We start from the raw sequence: 21,024 nt of genomic DNA, 5'->3' as shown, positions 1-21,024 counted from the left end.
CATATGGCCTGCGCGCTAACCGGCCCAGCCACCAGGCACCACCCCCCACCCCCCCCCCCCTACTGTTATTTATTCATGTTATTTATTTCATTTTTGTTACTGTCATGCCACATGCTGTTCACTGACCCTGCCTGTCACCGCTGTGGGGCCAAATAGACAACAAATTATCACTTTTTATTTCTTTGAAGACTCAGAGACATCCACGCCGGGAGCAACTCCTACTAGGACTTATGCTCTCATAGCGGCTGTCAGCTACTATAGGCCACATTAGTATAGGAAGGCATTACATTTCTCTCAGGCCTGATGTTTAAAATGGACACTTCACCCCTTTGGCAACCAGATCTTATTGTAATGCTGTTTGGGAGACAAGAAACACTTTCCTGGGGTTTCTTTTGATGTGTGTAATATGTGTTTCTTAGATATTTTAGTATTTCAAGTGCCAGTGATGTCATGGATACTGCATGGTCTCACTTTGCTTCCTGGACTATGTCAAGGACTATTAAATGAGGACAGGAAGTGAAGACCGTACGGTGGACTCCATGTTGCTCCCTGGAAGGAAAGAAACATGAGCAATGGGCTATATGCAGCCAAACACTTCCGCGCTCAGCTTCCTTGGTCTCAATTGCGCATGTTTCTTTCCTTCCATGGAGTCCACCGTACGGTCTTCACTTCCTAACCTTATTTACAGTAATTAACCTTGGACTACGTGTTGTCTCAGTAAGCCCCTCCCTCTCCACAAGGTGAGGTGAGTGCCACTCACCTCACCTTACTCACTGAGTGCAGCAATGCATTATGGTCATTGTAGTAATCCAGCAGTGAGTCCATGGCATCACACACACTTTGAAATACTAAAGTATCTAAAAACCACATAAAAAAAAACAGGAAAGTGAATATCATTAAAATAAGATCTGGTTGCAAAAGGGGTGAAGTGGCCCTTTAAAGTGCATGTTAAAGTGAGGCTGAAAACGAGGGATAAAAATAAGCCAGCCACCGTCATTAAAGTTAAACATACAGGGACTTTATGACAAGGTTAAATTACCTAACTACATGGTCCATTATTTGAGAGGAAAACATTGAAATTAATACTGAAGTGAAATGTTTGTATAATAAACAGACCGATACATTGAATGAATCCAATAAGATCCCTCGCGTTTCTTCTGGCTTCACTCCTTTCTCCTCACCTGTGATGTTCTAGCAAAGAGTTTCAGTACTGCATCATAACGGGGTGAGAGAAACCCTGCCAATGTACGTATATGACGCAGCGTGGTGCAAAGTAACTAAGTAGGCCTGGGCCGTGGCGCAGCGGTCCAGGCACCTTGGCTGGTAATCCAGTCTGGCAGTGTGCCGCGGGTTCGACTCCCGAGTCCCGACCCCGACGGCCTGTCACCCCCCCATCTCTCTCCCCATTTCCTGTCAGCCTACTCTCTGTCCCTTCTCTATAAAATAAATAAAGGCGAAAGCCACAAAAAAAGTAATTAAAAAAAAGATTTAACTCAAGTATAGCCTACTGTACTTTTTGAGGAAGGTTTACTTCACTGGAGCATTTCAAATGTTCAGCACTTTTACTTCTACTCCGTTACATCTCAGAGGCAAATATTGTACTTTTACTCCATTACAATTATGTGAAAACTTTAGTTATACTGTATTTACTTTGTAGATTGTGATTATTATTACAAAACATACATTAACCGTTTAAGCCCTGCAGCCCTATGTATACACATTTCGGCCATTTAAAAATAGCCGATCTACAAGCTCACTTGTAGGACTTGTGAAATGGGACATTCTGCACCAAAAAAGTACTTTCTACTCTTTGGTCTTACATTTGATTGATTGGTAAGTACATTTTGATACCAATTACTTTTGTACTTTTACTAAAGACAATTTTGAAATCGGGACTTTTACTTGTAATGGAGTATTTCTACTTTTACTGAAGTAAAAAAATAAAAAAATAACAGAGGACTTTGTTTTATTCCACCACTGGTATGAGGTGTGTAGTTTACCGCAGTGGTTCCCAAAGTGGGGTCCGGGGACCCCTAGGGGTACTTGAGGGAGTTCCAGGGGGGACCCAGCTAAATGATAATTTGTGACCAAAGGACCCTTATGGGTCTGTAACTCAGAGTGTACAAATGGAACCAAATGGACCCTAACATGGGTCCATTGGTTCCATTTGTACACTCTGAGTTAAATTAACAGTGGTTTTACAATATAAATTGGGGGTCCCAGAGATAGAAGTGTCATTAAATCGGGGGTCCGTAGCATAATGCGTGTAAAACCTGGGGGTCCTTGAAATTAATATGTTTCGGAATCACTGCTGGAGCCGTAAAAATCCCCCCCTTATCGGGGTCACTGGCATGTGTTTTCAAATGGGGGGTCGTGACCTAATAAATGTTGATTTGGGGTCCTTGACATGAAAAAGTTTGGGAACCACTGGTTTACCGAGCTTATAGTCCGAGTTTATACAAAACACACATAGGCCTATAGGGGAATCGGTCACATCAAGTTGTGGGTCATGCATATGGAGGAGTCCGCTTGCTCATGCAGCTTTTAGAACTATAAATATTATGCATGCATGTGCTGTAATGTGGGTGGGAAAAAGGAGAAAAAGAACATACACGGGAGTTGAATCGGCGGTCAGGTTTACGAGTACAGTGTGAGGGTTTTACTGCGAGGTCAGGAGGATTAACCTGCTTCTAAACAACACAGTGTGGAAATATACATCCTGTCAGCATTTCCTGCACTCTTTCCACCTGCCCATTGCACTTACTTATTAATGCCCGGAACGCCGGTTAACCCATTAATGCCTCCACCCTCAAGCACCCTGCGGACTCTGTCACAGCCAAGCCTGCCTGCCGTGCTCAGCACCCTGGACTTTGTCACAGCCAAGCCTGCCTGCCGCGCTCAGCACCCTGGACTCTGTCACAGCCTGCTTGCCATCCTGACCAATTCTGATCTCTGTCACCACCTGCCTGCCTGCTCACTTATTCATTCCCTGAACGTTTGGCTAATGCTACTACGACCCTACCTTGGACTACAGTGTGTGTGTGTGTGTGTGTGTGCGTGTGCGTGTGTGCGTGTGCGCGTATGTCACCGGCCGCCTTGCTGAAAGCTTCTTTACGTCCGATGGGGAATCACTTTGACCCTCCTCTGACTTGTGTCAGCAGATCCCGTTCAGTGACCATTCCTGGGCCCAGAGTTAAATTATCCCTGAGGATTTCTTTACTATACCGCTGCACCGCATATAGTATGAATTTGAAACGATCTGCCAGGTTGAACTCTGCCTCACCCCGGAGAATTATATGGGCACGCATAAACCTTTAAAATGTTAATTACTCCTCCCTTACCTGTGCTCTTCAACGTTATAGGTCAATCTTTACGGTTTCGGAGTTAAATTCACCCTCAGGATTTTACTGTGTGACTGAACGGATGAGGTCGAGAGGGAATATAAATGTATATAATTTCCGGGCTCTTTCCTGTTTGCGTTTTGAAGTGTCCTAGTGAGAAGTGGTTCCAGGTGGTCCCCAGCTATAAGTGATGGAGAGTTGGTAAGCAAATGTATGTATAGATCTTTAACTCTTGAGGGTGAAGAATAAAACCAAATGGACCCATATGCGTCCATTTGGTTTCATTGTATGCTCTCAAGAGTAAAATTGTTGGTATACATCTAGCATTACTTAATTTACAAGAAGTCTACACAATTGGAGAGTGTATAGAATTGTCATTTTGATCAACATGTGCCTGTTGTCTCTCCTTGTCTCCTACAGTATATGGTGCCAACATCAATACAGCATGGAATTGTGGACAAAACCGTAACCGAGGACAACAAAATATTCAAAGTCTTCGGTCTGACAGGCTAAATCACATCAAATGGTGGTCCGTGGCTCAAATGCCAAATCAATAATGGATACATAATGGAATATGAAAAGGGTTGAAAACCACTGTCCTAGAGTAAGATACTGAACCCATATGCTCCAGATGAGTCGGTTGGCGCCTTCACTCCTTACAAGGTTGCCTGTAACGGTACGTACAGTACCATATAGCACCCTCAGAGTGTGTGAACGGGACATGCGTGAACGTGAAGTACATTGTAAATGTGCAGCAGCATGTGAGCGCCCCACTGCCCAGGCATGCAGAAAGACTATAGAAAAGGCACCGTATATAAATGGCCGTTTCCTTACACTCGTTCTGATTTTCCACTTGACTGCTGGCATGGTTAACTAACCAGTCAAATACACTGACGGTATCTGTTAAGCTGAGATGATTGACAGTGGAGCACTCAAGGATGCCTCCAGGTATAGATCATTTATAACCTTTTTATGTGAGGGGGGGGGGGGGGGGGGGGGTATAGCTGGTGTAAATTGTAACTAAGTATTTACTTATAAGTATACTGCACTTTTACTATAGACAAATCCATGGAGCAGTGCCCTTAGGCTGTACTTACACTACACCTCAGTAATGGCTGTGCCCAGGGCACCCCTCTGTGGATTAGTCTGTACCATATTTACAATTTGCTGTACTTTTACTTCTCTGTTATGTCTCCGAGACAAATATTGTATATTTTACTCCACTAGGCCACTAGGCCTTGCTTTTTCTGCCTTAATTGGTGTTTAAGCACAGTAAGCTGACTGAAATGGGGGGGAGAGATGGGGAGTGACACGCAGAAAGGTCGTCGGGATCGGGAGTTGAACCCGCGCGACACGCTGTCAGGTTGGATTACACGCTAGGCCGGCTCGGGCCACTCCACTCCACTACAATAATATTATTTCAAAACTTTTGTCACTATAGTTACTTCGTACAGTTGGATTATCATTACAAAACACTTCAGCCCTATATACATTTTGGCCATTTTATTAAGCTCTGCTGTTATAGACATACAAGGAACATAGTACACACACAAAAATATATATATATATATCCATGACAAAACAAAACTAACATTAACGCATACCCACCCACCCGCACCCGCTAGCCCTGAGGGGAGAATAGACTTGTAGAAAAAAGTTAACTAGGACATTTTGATCACCGTAAATTACATTTTGAATTCCGGACTTTTACCTGGAACAGAGTACAGTAAGTCTGTGTTGATACTTTTACTCCAGTAAAACACGTGAGCACCTTTTCCACCACTGGCTATAGAGCAGGCCTACTGAACTATTGAAGACATACAGTATATGAACTATTGAAGACGTACAGTTATTGAAGAGGTGGCCTTTATGAACTATTGAAGAGGCCTGGCCTGGCCTTTACAACACCATAACATTGCCTAAATCTTTAAAGGCTTTAGCCTTCCAGCCAACTGACCTTGTGTACGAACGTACTGTGATGATGACGCCTTCCACTCCATGTGACCCCATCAATCTGTACCCCCCCACCCACCCACCCCACTCCCCCACCCACCCAGCCCCTTCAAGCTTGTCACAACCAATTATAAACAGATCAGAAAGAGTGCTCAGGAGGCAGGAGGCAGGGAGGGACCGATCACAACAAAACGGATTGCAAGCAGCGTGTTTTTGGGTTACATTTGCAGGGAAAAAAATAAATCCGTAAGCAGTGGTGGAAAAACTAGGCTACTCACTTTCTTTTTGTTACTTAAGTAACAATACTGCAATATGCTCTGTTACAAGTAAAAGTCCGGAATTCAAAATGAGTGAAAGTACAAAAGTGTTGGCTTCAAAATGTACTTAAAGTACCAAAAGTAAGAAAGTATTGATTATGCTTTCAAGTTTTCAAATAGCAGATCTACAAGCTCGTAATGCATCGCATAGCAACGCATTGTGAGCTTGTAGGTCGGCTAATTGATGGGTAATGTATATGTTTTGTGATAATAATCCAAACTTGTAAGTAAAGCTGTCAAATAAACGTAGCGGAGTAAAAGTACAATATTTGGATCTGAGAAGAAATCCGTTAAAGAGGTTTTAAAGCTAAACTCCTCGAGATATAGTATAGTTTCAGGAAGAGGTGCTTGACTAGAGACGGGCTGTCACCACACTGCATGGCAATTTACCTCTCCAGGGGGGGTTTCTTTCTAAGAGGCTTTTAGGGAATTCCCTTTTATGGGAACGATGCAGACTAAGCCTCTACCACCGCCAACCCACACACGCACACACACACACGCACGCACACACACAAATCTAAAGTTTGTTTCCAAGAGTGTAAAAAACCCTGATATACGCTGAATGTCTCTGTCACCGCTTTCATCGCCTCTTCCCGTCAGCAGGCAGGGTCCTCCTAGCATTCTCCTTCCATTCCCTTCCCTGTGCTCTCCTGCTCAGTATCTCCACCTCCTCTGCTTCACCTTCACCCCAGTGTCTGTCTGTCTGTCCCTCCCTTCCTTCCTTCCTGTGTAAGACCATAGAGTTATAAATAATAGAGACGGCACCGGAATTCCCATGCATCCACTTGCATGGAGTTGCTCCCCAATGCAGCACATGAGGTGTTTTCACCACTCCTTCCGGGTTGGAAAAGTGGTTGGCTATATATATATACGTCATCGGATGCGTGCAGTACTTAGTTCAGACTAGTCACTGGTCCGACAAACGACAACCTATATACCTCAAACCCTAACCTAACCATAACCGCAAGCACGGGAGCAGTGCATGTCCGACATGCGCTTTCATGAATGTGCTGGGCCATAAAAAAATTAACGAGCACCGCGTCACATTGTGACGTCATTGGCCCAATGCTGCTCGAGCTCCAGTACCATACTTCCAGCCACCATGTCCATTTCGCTTCAGTGTTCCCTCTCGGTGGTCAGGCCTTGTGTAAGACCCACCGTCTGCGTCTGTCTGTCTGTCTCTCTGTCTGTCTTGTAATACCCATCCTTCTGTCGCCTGTTAAAACACGTTGACTCCTGAACACGAGATACACAAGTTAATTGACTGTAGAACAGCTCCCGTTCACGAGTTACACGATTTATGTTTTCATTGTTTAATCCGTGTTTTTATTACGTCTTAAGTCATACGGGGATTCCACCGGACAGAGTGGGATAGGTGACGCGGTTTGATGACGTCATCGCCAAAACATCAGTCGCTCTGGCATGCAAAGAGTTGTGGGAAATTGAGTCCCAATGCATTACAAAAGTGGCGGTGGTGCAGTGTGGGTCCTCCTCCGCTCTGTTGTTGTGATCGGCACTTTGGAATATTTTTAAACACTATACAACAAGCGATTACACTGTTTGAAAGTGGATTTTCATGACAATCAACTATCAAGTCGGCGCAGCTAGTGACTCTTCAAAGGTTACTGAAAACACAGCAGGGAGATCTGGACCATGATTGTTTAATCACAGCATTTAAACTGTTAACCTCTCATCTCTCCATCTCCATCACACACATGCCTTCATCTCTGAACCTCTGAAAGTCACCTTCTGAAAGTCCTACAGCAGCACGTCGTTTTACACCCAGGATTCCTACCCGGGTCGCCCGTCAGTGTGGAAAGCAAACATCTTAAACCACTCAGTCAAAGGGATATATATCCCTCTGATTCGGTTTATTTGTCGGGATGACATGTTTATTTGTCAAACACAGTTCTTATATGAGGGGATCAAAAAACCCCTATGGGGATTACAATGCAAATTCAAAGTACATGAACCCGTGGATTTTCGCCCTCTATACTGACGTCTAGTAAATGAGTGGATTTTAGTGTGTAGAATAAATAGTTTCAAGGATTGCAATCCTCCAGCTGTTAGCATTTACTTTTGATTTCCCATCAAGCACTTTTCCTTGGCAGTTATTCCACACACATTCATGCATGCAGCCAGTGGACTGCACATGTCAGCCTGTGGGATATGACGTCTGACTTCGGTGCTCTATGGTAGGTTACATATGAAGGGTTCTTTTTCAAGCCCCAGGAAGATGAGTTAAAAAGGCCTGGAGCACTTGCAATATGAAAGCTATACATCTTATATGGCAGTCAGAGATCTCAAGAGCTCAACCTGTTCAAAGCCTGGGTGGAAAGTATCCTTCTTTATGGTGCCGAAACATGGACCTTCGGGATCGTGTTGACAGAACATACACAAGACTCCTCAGGTGTGTCCAGAACCTTTCATGGAGGAAACATCCAACTAAAGCTCAGATTTATGGAGGCATCCCCCCCATCTCAGTTGTTGTGGCACAAAGAAAACTCTGGATATTTTTCTGTCTGTGGAGACGTCCCTGTGGAGATGTTGTGAGTATAGGGACATGAACTTGGTGTGGCGATGAGCAACAGTCAGAGACCAGTGGATGCAGCTTGTGTCGCAGATCTCGAGGGCACTCAAATGAAGATGATGATGATGATGAGTTAACCCATTAGGATGGGAAACCCTTTTGGTGTTTTAGGCCTTACTTTATAGCTATTTTTGAAAAATCTTGAAAATGTGGCGCAAATCTTTGAATATATTATTCTTTCACAGCGAACGTTTTTTAACTCAAATATATGAACATATTTTCAGATGGGAGCCGGTGGCCAAATTCATATCATTTTTGGGGTCCTTGACATAAAATAGTTTGAGAACCACTGACATAGAAACATGGGTTTTTGATTTAGAAAGACATTTTGTAGAATCTGGTCTCAGTCCTAAATGAGTTAAAACCTCAGAGCCAGGATTAGGTGACTCAGAGGATGCTTATCACCAGGTTGCTATCCATAATGCGTCCGCTACGGTGCTACAGTATACAATGTGACGTACGTACTGTACACTCGTGCGATGCCATCACTCCTGTTTGTTTGATGACTCAGAGTCTGAGTCATCAAACAAACAGGAAGGTAGGAGCGCACACCAGTAGTGGGAGGAGGTGCTGACCGCAGGAGATAACTATGACTGAGAAAGGAGAGAGGCCGCACAGCTCGTAGTCACGATTCCATCAACATCTTTATTTTTCCAACGTTTCGGCAACAAGTTGCCTTCTTCAGGGAATGACATACAAGGAGTTACACCAGATATTTATAAAGATTGGGACAAGGGATCAGGGAGTGTCCTCAATCAGGCCAACACCCAAAGTGGGTGATTGGTTGCTGGCAACAAAAACTTTATTTGTACATCATATATACCAGTGGTTCTCAACGTTTTTGGCCGGGGACCCCCGGAAATGCTTTGGCAATGTCTCGGGACCCCTGCCCCGCCCCCTCCCGACCCCCAATATAAATTGACTGCTACAATAACCTTAAACCATTTTGGGCGGGAACCTCTTTTGGTGTTTTAAGCATTGTTATAATTTAGCTATTGAAAAATAGCAGATCTACAAGCTCATAGCGCGCCACCGAGTGGCGCGCTACGAGCTTGTAGGTCTGCTATTTTTGAAAAATCGTGAAAATAAAATTTAAAAATAAATATTTTTTTTTTCTTTTTTTTTTTTTAAATAATTTGGGGAACCCCTAAAATAATTTGGCGACCCCCCAAGGGGTCGCGACCCACGGGTTGAGAACCCCTGATGTATAGAACAATATGCAAAAACGACAAATCACTCTGAGTCATGAAACAAAATGGCACAGTAAAACCATGCACCAAAATGATTACAAAATGAATTTAATACCAGAAGTCTAAACACCATCCGATACACTTAAGAGAGTTAAATGAACACTCTGGATGATGAGACTGTGTGTTGTGCAGTGGTGGAACAAGTACTCATATTCTCTACTTAAGTAAAAGCATCGATACTGCAACAAAGAAAGTCTGGAAATCTACATTTTGAAAAGTAATCTGAAAAGTAAAAGTACTCATTGTGCATAGTGTCCCATTTCAAGTTTTCATATGTATACAAATCTGTCAAAAATAGCAGATCTACAAGCTCGCAATGCATCGCGACACATTGTGATCGTGTATATCGGCTATTTTCAAATGGCCGAAATAGTGACGTAATAGTGATGTATATGTTTTGTAATAATAATCAAAAATCTACAAAGTAACTATAGTAACTAAAGTCGATAAAAAAAATGTAGCGGAGTAAAGGTACAATATTCGAGATGTATTCGAGTAGAAGTAAAAGTATTGAAAATTGGAAATACTCAAGAGAAGAACAAATACCAAAACAAAAGTAAAGTATGGACTGTGAATCATCTGTTTTTTTCTAGTCCACAGATTTCCTTCACGGCTCCGCTCTCGCCCCTCAGAGGACAACGAGTCTGGCTGTGCTTTTTACTCCTGCTCCACTACATCTCCTATCCAAATATTGTACTTTTTATACATTTATTTTGACAGCTTTAGTTACTAGATTTGGATTGTTATTATACAAACTATACCTACTTAAAGGGGCATTCCACTCATTTTCAACATTTTACTATGTCATTAATATACCTTAGAGCTGTTGACATCATCAAGATGTGATTCACCATGTTAATGATTTTTTTCAGACCTCCAGAATGGGGAAACACAGAATGGGGGGGCCTTTTTTATTATTTCCACAGAACAGCTCTAAGGTATATTAATGACATAGTAAAATGTTGAAAATGAGTGGTATTCCCCTTTAAGCCCTATATACATTTCGGCCATTTGAAAATAGCCGATCTACAAGCTCAAATTATTTGTATTTGAAAACTTGGGACTTGAGACTTTCCGCATATAACGAGTACTTTTACTTTTGGTACAGTACGTTAAATTCATTTTGACGCTTTTGTACTTTTTGAATTCCAGGCTTTTATGTGTAACAGAGTGTTTCTCCATTGCAGTATATTCATACTTTTACTTAGTTAAAGCACGTAAAACATTTGAGTACTGTATACTTTTTCCACCCCTGCTGACAGTGGCCATCCATTATGCAAAGATAACACCCCGCAAGAGATAGTGAGACAGACAGGAGAAAAACAACAAACAAAAAAACACTTCATGGGTTTCTGGTTCTGTATAGCGTGTACGGGGGCGTATGCTGTTTATCAGGACAGCCATCCGATGAAGCTGTTGTTAATCAGTGTTTTGCTAATAAGATGCTGTGCTTCAAGGCTGAAGAGCCATTCAAGGCTGAAGAGAGGTAATATGAGGAGACTCTGCTTTTCCACAAAGCAGCATCAGTCCATGCAGCGCTTAATTCGCCGGGGGAATTATCGCCTTCTTGCTAAGTAATAAATGACGATGTTTATGCATTTTTTGGCCATTCTCAGGAGGCTGCTCCGTGTCCCGTGTGTGTGTGTGCCGACACATACTATGAATAATAGACGAAAAATGTTCGTCGACTATACTTTTTATCACTGACGAAAACTAAATGGAAAACTAAATGAAAGCTATATGCTATGATGACTAAAACTAAGACTAAATAAATTGACAATTTCATCAACAATTAAAATAAAAACTAGACTAAAATGTTAGGAAGGGACTAGTGGACAAGAGATCCAGTATAAATCACAACTTTGTGAGCTTGTAGATCGGCTATGTTCAGCAAGTGTAAAATCAGCCATTACGACGGCATCAAGGCACACCAAAATACATTTTAGCCGACTGAATCAACTATAGATTTAGTCGACTAAAATCTTATGATATTTAGTCTACTAAAACACTAAAACATTCCAGGTGACTAAAATGTGACTAAAACTAAACGAAGGCTATTCAAGAGACTATGACTAAAACTAAAGTCAAAATTTGCTGTCATTCACCACCACCAGGGGGCGCCAAAAGTCCCAGACTTTTTTTATTTTATTTTATTTTTTTCTAAAAAGAATATATATATATATATTTTTTTTTTTACCATTTTTTAACACGTCCTTGGCGCTCCAGGACATCATGAAAAAGAAGTTAAATAAGTCCTTGGCACCCATTGAGTAAATAAACACTGGTTCATTCAACCCAGTAAGACATGAGGCCGATACTACAAATGCCTTCTAAACCTGCAGTTATCACACATTTTCACAAGTAGCAGATGCTTGTACACAAACAGATGCTTTCGCTTTCCCGTTTTAACGGGTTACCGTTAAATCAAGCAAAAAATGTGTGCACTCTGTTACAAATGGGTAGTAAATTAGTGGATTTTAGTGTGTAGATAAATAGTTTCAAGGATTGCAATCCGCCAGCTGTTTTGATTTCCCATCAAGCACTTTTCCTTGGCAGTTATTCCACACACATTCATGCATGCAGCCAGTGGACTGCACATGTCAGCCTGTGGGATATGAAGTTTGAACCATTTCACTTTAACAACGTGCTGTTCACAAATATGCCGTGATTTTTGTAGGCCTACAGCCCAGCGGGAATCGAACCCAGGACCACTACCGACTGTGCCACCGTGCTCCGCATTACTCTACTATTTACATAAGAGTAAAACCTATTTTGGCCTCCTGTCCTTCAGACAATGCAGCAGAATAACAACAGTAGAAAAGTATAATAAAACAAAAACAAAACAATAAGATTCAAGAGCATAATCAAATGCTATCTAACTTAGTGCAAACAGCTTCAGTCACAGTGTATTTCTATCTATGTGCAATAGATGTTTTTAGGGGCGGCGGGGGGGGAGACAGCGTTTTCCTTTGCCCTGGTTCTTTGCCCTGGTTCTTTCCCGTTAACAGTTCGTTCATGTAGCTGACTTTTTGGGGAAGCAACAAATTCAGGAAGTGATGTTCAGATTTCAGAAAACATGGGAGCTCTTGTGACTGACAGCTTTGTATGTCACAACACAGCATGTGTTTTGTTACGCACTTTTTGCCCATTCTCTTTTGCCACGCCATGTTATTGACATATATAGTTCAAAAATATTGCTCCGCAGTCGATCACGTGAACACCCACACTGCACACACATGAAAGACAGTACACACAGACACGCACATTAATTATATAGACACATGTAAAAGAGATTAACCGAGGCAAACACAGCTATGTTAACGTGATCCGAATATTATCAATAGATAAGAATGAATGGCAGATGACTAATTTCGGCTGACTTTTTCACGTACAGCTATATGCAGTGTATACATATTTAATTTAGTGTCGTATAATGTAGTATAATGAGAAGCCGGATTTACAATGCATAAGGGGTCAAAGTCATTATATGGTGCTATAAGTAAATGTCATTTTAATCCACCTACAGTATGATGGGGGTGGATTGCTGCTTCATGCTGCTGGGGGTCCTTTGGGGGAACAACGTGAATACAATTTTCTGCATAATGATTTCGCTATTAGCATTTCCTAGCCGAGTAGAACGTGCCGCCTCCTCTTGCTGCACATGACCTATCCGTAGCGTAGTGTCATGTTCAGTTAGGCAGAATGCAGTGGCAAATGTAACCTGCATGACCACGCCCACGCTTATCCCTTAGCCCTCCTCGACATACAGCCCTCCAAACTAAATGGTCCGTTTTGTTTTTTTTCCCACACACTTGCAGTGTTTGTTAACACATTTAGGACTGAGACCAGCTTCTCCAAATGTCTTCTAAACTAAATCATGACAGTTTTCTGAAAATCCTATGATTCGATATAATCAGTGGTTCTCAAACTTTTTCATGTCAAGGACGCCCAGAATTACGCGTTTGGCCGCCGACCCCCATCTGAAAATATGTTGCTCCAGCGACCCCCCCGGAAGCAAAGATTTGAGTTAAAAACCTTTTGCTGTGAAATATGTTCAAAGATTTACACACATTTTCACGGTTTTTCAAAAATAGCAGATCTACAAGCTATGTAAATTTAAAAATAATGGTTAAATGGGTTAAGGGCTAGACAATGATGCGGACTCAGGTCTAAATGGTTTAATATCTGCAAGGAAACAAACCTGGACCCAAGCTGTTCCCTAGCAACGCAATTCCACCGACAAGGTCTGTTGGAGCGCTACTGAAAGATGGACTTCTTAATGAAACCCACGGTGTTCAGACCAACAACAAAAAATTATCGCAAGTCATGATTGTTATTATCTTTCATAAGCAACACTGCAAGTTTCAATGTCTCTAGGTTTCTATTGCCCTTTAACAACTTTGTTTACAATCGTAGCAATGATTCATTTAGAGCAGCAATCTGTGCTCATTACGCTGTTAATCTCCCCAATTAGTTTGAGCTGTTGGGTAAGCAGCGGGGTGCTCCATCCTCTTTAGAGCATAATCTCACTGTGCCATAATGTGCACTTGTGTGTGTGTGCACATGTACTTTACTACGAGTGGTGAGAGAAGTACTCAAATGTTCAAGTATCAATACAATGTAGAAGTACTCTAGCTGTTACTTAAGTAAAAGTATGGAATTCAAAATGCACTTGAGTAAAAAGTACAAAAGTATCGGCATCAAAAATATACTTAAAAGTGCCAAAATTAGAAAGTACTCAATACAGTATGCAATACTAGAATGTCCCATTTCACAAGTTTTCAAATCTCCGCTTCGCATCGGTGGTTAAACCCCCTCGGTCGGTAAATTATCTCCCGACAATGACCACCTAGGCAGACATTATCCCTTACTTTATTTTACACGGCTTGGTTTAATGTTTGATTCTGATTGGTCAATCGCTGAATTCAGCTGTGTGTTATTTCTTGATAATGACCGCTCAGCTCTATAACACTTTTGAAGTTGATTATCTTTGCCCATTAAGCTTTCAGAGGGTTCCCCTTCCATGACCATCATCATCCATCACCATTCCATCATCTCAGAAATGTTTGACATCTGAAACAGTTTCTAAATATGAATTTAAGCACATGCTACTTCTGTCACATTTTACTTCAGTCATGCCAGGCCGCTGTCTAATCATCAGCATCAGAGCACCTGGCTGCGCCACTTGGATTTTATGTTGTATATATCCAACATGACGGACATGAAAACAAACAGACACTGACATTTACAACTAAACTCTGCTCTCGAGAATGTTTTCTGAAAACATTTGAAGCGAGAAATAGACGATGGCAGTACCCGAAAATTGATGCTATATTTGATCGACACTGACTTTGTTGTTTTCCGAGACGACTGCATGTGCTGCAGGCAGCTGCGGGCAGAAGGCCAGCCACTAGCCAGCGCGATACTTTCATTACTGTAAGCAAGGAAATACCTTGTTTTGTTGTCGCTTTTGGGTAAATGTATTAATTTGTACAGTAGCCGACACCGTGTAATTAGCGGGATAGTTTATTATCACACGGCGGTAGTTGTTTAGAAATGATGCCCTTCAGGATGATTAAACCATTTTGGGCGGGAACCCCTTTTGGTGTTTCAAGCATTATGTTATACTTTAGCTATTGAAAAATAGCAGATCTACAAGCTCGTAGCGCGGCACCGAGTGCCGCGCTACGAGCTTGTAGGTCTGCTATTTTTGAGAAATCGTGAAAATGTATATTCTTTCACAGCAAAGTTTTTAACTAAAATCTTTTCTTCTGGGGGGGTCCCCCTGGAACAACATATTTTCAGATGGGGGTCAGTGGCCAATTACATATCATTTTTGGCGTCCTTGACATGAAATATGTTGGGATGCATACTTAGTTTAGACTAGTCATTGGTTAGACATGGGTTGAGGTTAGGTTTAGGTGTGCTGCCCTGTGGGAGGTTAGGGTTAAGGTGAGGGTTTGAGATAGGTTGTAGTTGTAGGACTAATGACTGGTCTAACCAAATGACTAGTCTAAAACTAAGTACTGTCTAAACTAAGTACTGCACCCGAAATGTTGAGCACCACTGACATAGAAACATGGGTATTTCAGAAAACCTTTTAGATTTAAGACATTTAGACATTTTTCAAGTCTAAATGGGTTAAACACCTCGACTTCTTCTCGCTGTTTAAACATCCTGTCGGTCATTATTTCTCAACAACTACCACCGCGTCAAGCATTAACCCTTGCTGAGTACACACTTATGTTATGTATAATAACAATAATAATTCATTGAGTTTATACAGCACTTCTCTGTACCCAAAGTCACTTTACAACAAAACAAAATAAGAAAACAAGTTAAAAGGCTACAGATAAGCAAAAACAACCCCAACAACAACAACAATGAAAAACTAAACTAAAAGGCAGAAAGATTTTGTAATCATAATGAAAATCTACAAAGTCACTAGTAACACAATCTTTCTTTAGTGGAGTAAAAGTACAACATTTGGATCCGAGATGTAGTGGCGTTAGAAGTAAACGTATTGGAAATTGGAAATACTCAAGTAAATACCCCAAAATTGTACACTTAAGTATTAGTTTCCACCACTGCCTAACTGCCCCCAAAGTGCCCACTGCTCCTGATACTTGGGGTTAAATGCAGACGCCTCATCATGCTATGAATCCGTGGTTCCCAAACTTTTTCATGTCAAGGACCCCCAAATTGACACTAATTAGCTTGCGGACCCCCATTTGAAAAAGATATGCCAATTGCCAGGGACCCCCATGAGAGAAGCTTTTTATGGCTCTAGCAATGGGAACTGGTTCAGTTCTTTTTGGTTCTTAGTCCATGAGCCAGAGCTCCAAAATTGGACTTCCCCAGTTGATTACTTACACGAAGACAATGGTTTATTATATGTATTACAAATTTAAAAAATGTAAATATGCAAAGGAGGCATTATATAGGAAAATATGCAAAAGATAGAAAACATGAAAAAGCTACCACTAATATAGGTATAGTTTCCCACTCAATTCATAATTAACATTCCAATTTTGGAGCTCTGGCTCATGGACTGAGAACCAAAAAGAACTGAACCGGTTCCCATTGGGAACCAACCGGTGGAAAAGGGGTCTCTCTGGGTTACAGACCCATAAGGGTCCATTTGGTTCCTATCTATCGTTTAGCTGGGGACCCTGTGGAACTCCCTCAAGGACCCCTAGGGTTATAAATTAATATACTGTAAAGTATTTAGTGGCAAATACAACAGTGCTGAATAAATTATTAGTATCATACAGTATATTCTGCCACTATAATGAAACTAGTATGTCATAATGGCACAAGTGAATTTATGTCCCTGTATGGTCGTATATTTTCACAATTTTATTAATGAAAGTTAATCTGTGGCTCAGGAGGTAGAGCAGGTCGTCCAATGATCCCTGGGTCGGCGGTTCGAAGTGTCCTTGGGCAAGACACTGAACCCTACATTGCCTCCAATGAGTCGGTCGGTGTGAGCTCGCCACCATTGGTGTGTGAATGTGGGAAGTGAGGACACTGGCGTCGACTGTTCGCCGCTTCACCTCCCAATGTATGTATGAATGAATGAACCATTGTAAAGCGCTTTGAGCACTTGGAAAAGCGCTATAAAAATGCAATTAATTATTATGAAACCACAATTACTAAAGCCGTTCACACCACAGGGAGATGATTCCGGGAGGCCTGGTTAATAATGAGGAGATGGGGGAGCAGTACCGCATCAATAGATCAATCGACGCATCATCAGGGAATCAAGAAGAACACAATGCTTACTTTATAGAATCAGAGGCTTACTTTCTAGTGATATGACAGAATCAGAGGCAGAAACAGGTTTTCAACCTTTTTCATATCGAGGCCCATTGTTTATTCAGCATTTGAGCCATGCACGAACCACCATTTGATGAGATTTATAGCCTCTCAGACCCAAAACTAAAGAATATTTTGTTATCGTTGAGACACAATTCCATGCTGTATTGACGTTGGCATTAGGAGAGGTAACAGGCAAACGTTGATCAAAATAACAATTATTCTACATTCTCCAATATTGTGTAGACTTCTTGCAAATTAAGTAATGCAGATGTTTAACAATAATGTAACTCTTAAACCAAATGGACCCGTACAGGTCCATTTACCAAAGCTGGGTACTACCTGGAACCCCCTCAAGGACCACTGGTTGAAAACCACAGAGGCAGGCTGAGCAAGCTTTCTTTAAGAGTCCTGGACTACACTTATTTTGAGTAAAGAAGAGAAGAGTTTGTGCTTGAAATGTACTGTAATTCTGCAAACTGTTAATAAATATTTCAATCAATCAATCCAAAGGAGAGAGGACACAGTCTTCAATGCACACAACATACAACCAAAACAGTTTTGGTTGTAAATCTCACTCTAACAGAAGAACGGAGCACTTTACACAAAGGCACATATAATATACTTGTTTAAAAAAAAGGGAATAAGATACAGTATGCACATCCCCACAGTTCATAAATACGGTGCTGGACACAATTATCAAATTGTGTGTGTGTGCGTGTGTGTGTGTGTGTGTGTGTGTGTGTGTGTGTGTGTGTGTGTGGACCTGATCAACTCTTCTCAATTGCTGACATCAACAAATCAATCCTCAACAACAATGGTATTCATCTTTTTCATCTCAATGTAAACAGCCTTTATTCCAAACTGGCCCGAAATTAGAGAATTATTCCTTACCGGCAAGGCAAACATTTTGTGTTTTTCTGAGACCAAACTAGATAATCCATCAGGGACGCTGAGATTGAAATTGAGAACTATTCAGTAGTCAGAAATGATAGAAACCGTAATGGGGGTGGTGTTTGCATGTATATCCACAAAGATACTGAATTCATTACCCGTACTGACTTACAGCATGTTGAAATTGAAACTGTGTGGGTTGAATTAATTTTCAAAAATGCGAAATCAGTACTAGTTGGCACAGTCTACAGACCTCCTGATCAGCAAGGCTTTTATGATATTCTTGAGGGTTGCTTAGCTGAGGAGGAGGGTGCAGAGAAAATCCTGATGGGCGATCTGAATACAGACGTACAGCGTAAAGAGGCGCCTGTTTTCAAATCATTTAGTAGGTTTTGTGATCTGCATAGTATTAGCCACTAGAGTGTGTGTTTCTACTCAAACTGTCATTGATCTCATTCTGACCTCGGACAAATCCAGAATCTCCAAGAAAGGTGTTATTGTATGCGGGCTTAGTGATCATTTCATGATATTCTGTACCCGCAAAAACCAAAAACCAAAGTCTGGCTGCCACAAAGCAGTCATATCAAGGGACCTCAAAACCTACTCTAGTGAGGCCTTTAACCAAGAATTGGAGAGTCTGGATTGGTCCGATGAGCTTAACAGCACACTTGTCGAAGAAGCTTGGCTTGGCTTCAAAACCAAATTTACATCAGTACTGAACTACATGGCTCCTCTGAGAACCATCAGGGTCAAAACCCGCTCGGAGCCATGGATGAATTCGGACATAATGACTGCAACGAATGCCAGAGACAAAAAATGCTCTGAATTTCTAAAATGCAAGTCAAAGCTTGCCAAGCGCTTCAACAGGGGTCTCCAAGCTCAGCTGGACAACCTAAAAACCCAACGAAACAGGCTAAGAAATAATGTTACTGCCATGATCAAATCCGCCAAAAGTAACTTCATTAATAATAAAGCTGAGGAAAACAAAAACAATCCTCGAGAGCTCTGGAAGCTACTCAACAACCAATTAGGCTATAGTCAGAAACTGAAAACCAGGTTTTCAAACATAAACATTAAAGCGAACAACACTCTCATCACTGACAAGCTTGATGTGGCCAACTACTTGAACATCTTCTTTACAAACATATCAACAACGCTGGTTAACAATCTGCCCTCCCACTCTGGGCTCTTTGGTGTAGAGCACATTAAAACCTTCTACAGAAACCTAGGTGTTTGTAAAGACGATTTTAAATTAGTTATGGTAACAACTGATGAGGTACTTAAGAAACTGAGTGCCCTCCAACCCCACAAGGCCACTGGCCATGACAATATTCCCTCCAAATTTCTCAGAGACTCAGCCATCTCTATAGCTCCAATCATCACCCACATAGTAAACCTCTCCATCAAACAGGGACAGGTCCCCCTAGATTTCAAACTGGCCAAAGTAACCCCCCTGCACAAGAAAGGGAGTAAATTAGACCCCGGCAACTACCGCCCTATTTCTATTCTAAGCTCCATCTCGAAAGTGATGGAAAAAATAGACTATGAACAGGTTGAAAAGTATCTTGCCACTAATAAATTATTGTACGAGTTCCAATCTGGCTTCAGAACATCCCACTCCACTGACACATGCCTTCTCTATTTGAGCGACCACATCAAACAAGAGGTGGACGCTGGCAAATACTGCGGCATGGTCATGCTGGACCTCCAAAAGGCTTTTGACACAGTGAACCACTCCATACTGGTTAACAAGCTAAAAGCAATTGGTTTCGATAGCACATCAGTGAGCTGGATGCAATCCTACCTGGAGGGGAGAGCACAGATGGTGGAAGTGAACGGAACACTGTCCCCCCCCTCCCAGTGAGCTGTGGCGTTCCACAAGGAAGCATACTAGGGCCTCTACTGTTCCTAATATATGTTAACGACATGACTTCAGCTTGTGACTGCAACTTGTTCCTGTTCGCAGATGACTCGGCACTGCTGGTCTCGGACAGGGACAAACTGCAGGTTGAAAATGCCCTCAGCTCTGAACTCGGTAGAATCTGCACCTGGCTCGCTGATAACAAACTATCTTTACACCTGGGAAAAACTGAATCCATTCTCTTTGGATCTAATAGTAATCTCAGCAAGGCAAATGGCTTCTTGGTTAGAGTGGGTGACAATGTTATCACACGTAAAGATGAAATTACCTACCTAGGTTCCATCCTGGAGGCTAATCTTTCCGGTGATAAAATGGCCACCAACGTAATCAAAAAAGTCCAAAGAACAAGATTCCTTTACAGGATCTCCTCACTGGTCGACAAAAACACCTTGAAGACCTTAACAGGAGCCCTTGTACAAGGCTTCTTTGACTATGCATGCACCTCCTGGTACCACAGCACCTCAAAGGCCCTTAAATCTAGGCTCCAGACCTCCCAAAACAAACTGGTCAGGCTCCTACTTGGCCTCACCCCCCGAACCCACCTCACCCCTGCCCACTTTGACAGACTGGCATGGCTTAGGGTCGGCGACAGAGTACAGCATCTTGCAATGGGTCTGGTCCACAAGATTCGATACTCCACCAAGATACCCATGTACCTGTGTAGATACTTCCTTAATGTTAACGAAGTCCACACCCACAACACCAGAGGGAGTGCAACGAATCATGTTCAACCCAGATTCGGCACAAACAAGGGACTAAATTATTTTCGCTCCTATGCCACCAAAATGTGGAACGCCCTACCAACAGTCATTAAGACATGCGAATCCCTTTACTCCTTCAAAACCGCTCTCAAAGGGCACCTACGGATGGCTGCAATTCGAAACTGGCCCCCGTAAAATCTGAATCCCCCCCCACCGCCCCCCCCCCCCCTTTTTCCCCT

General features: G+C 42.1%; 1 long non-coding RNA gene across 1 annotated transcript in view; it reads left to right on the top strand.

Moving 5' to 3' along the window:
- LOC306921578 overlaps positions 1-21,024 on the top strand; it is a 566,256-nt gene that overhangs the window by 175,007 nt on the left and 370,225 nt on the right. The window lies entirely within an intron of this gene.

Source organism: Electrona antarctica (assembly GCF_951216825.1).
Source record: "Electrona antarctica genome assembly, chromosome: 4".
Lineage (NCBI taxonomy): Eukaryota > Metazoa > Chordata > Actinopteri > Myctophiformes > Myctophidae > Electrona > Electrona antarctica.
This window is presented reverse-complemented; position numbering and strand designations above follow the sequence as displayed.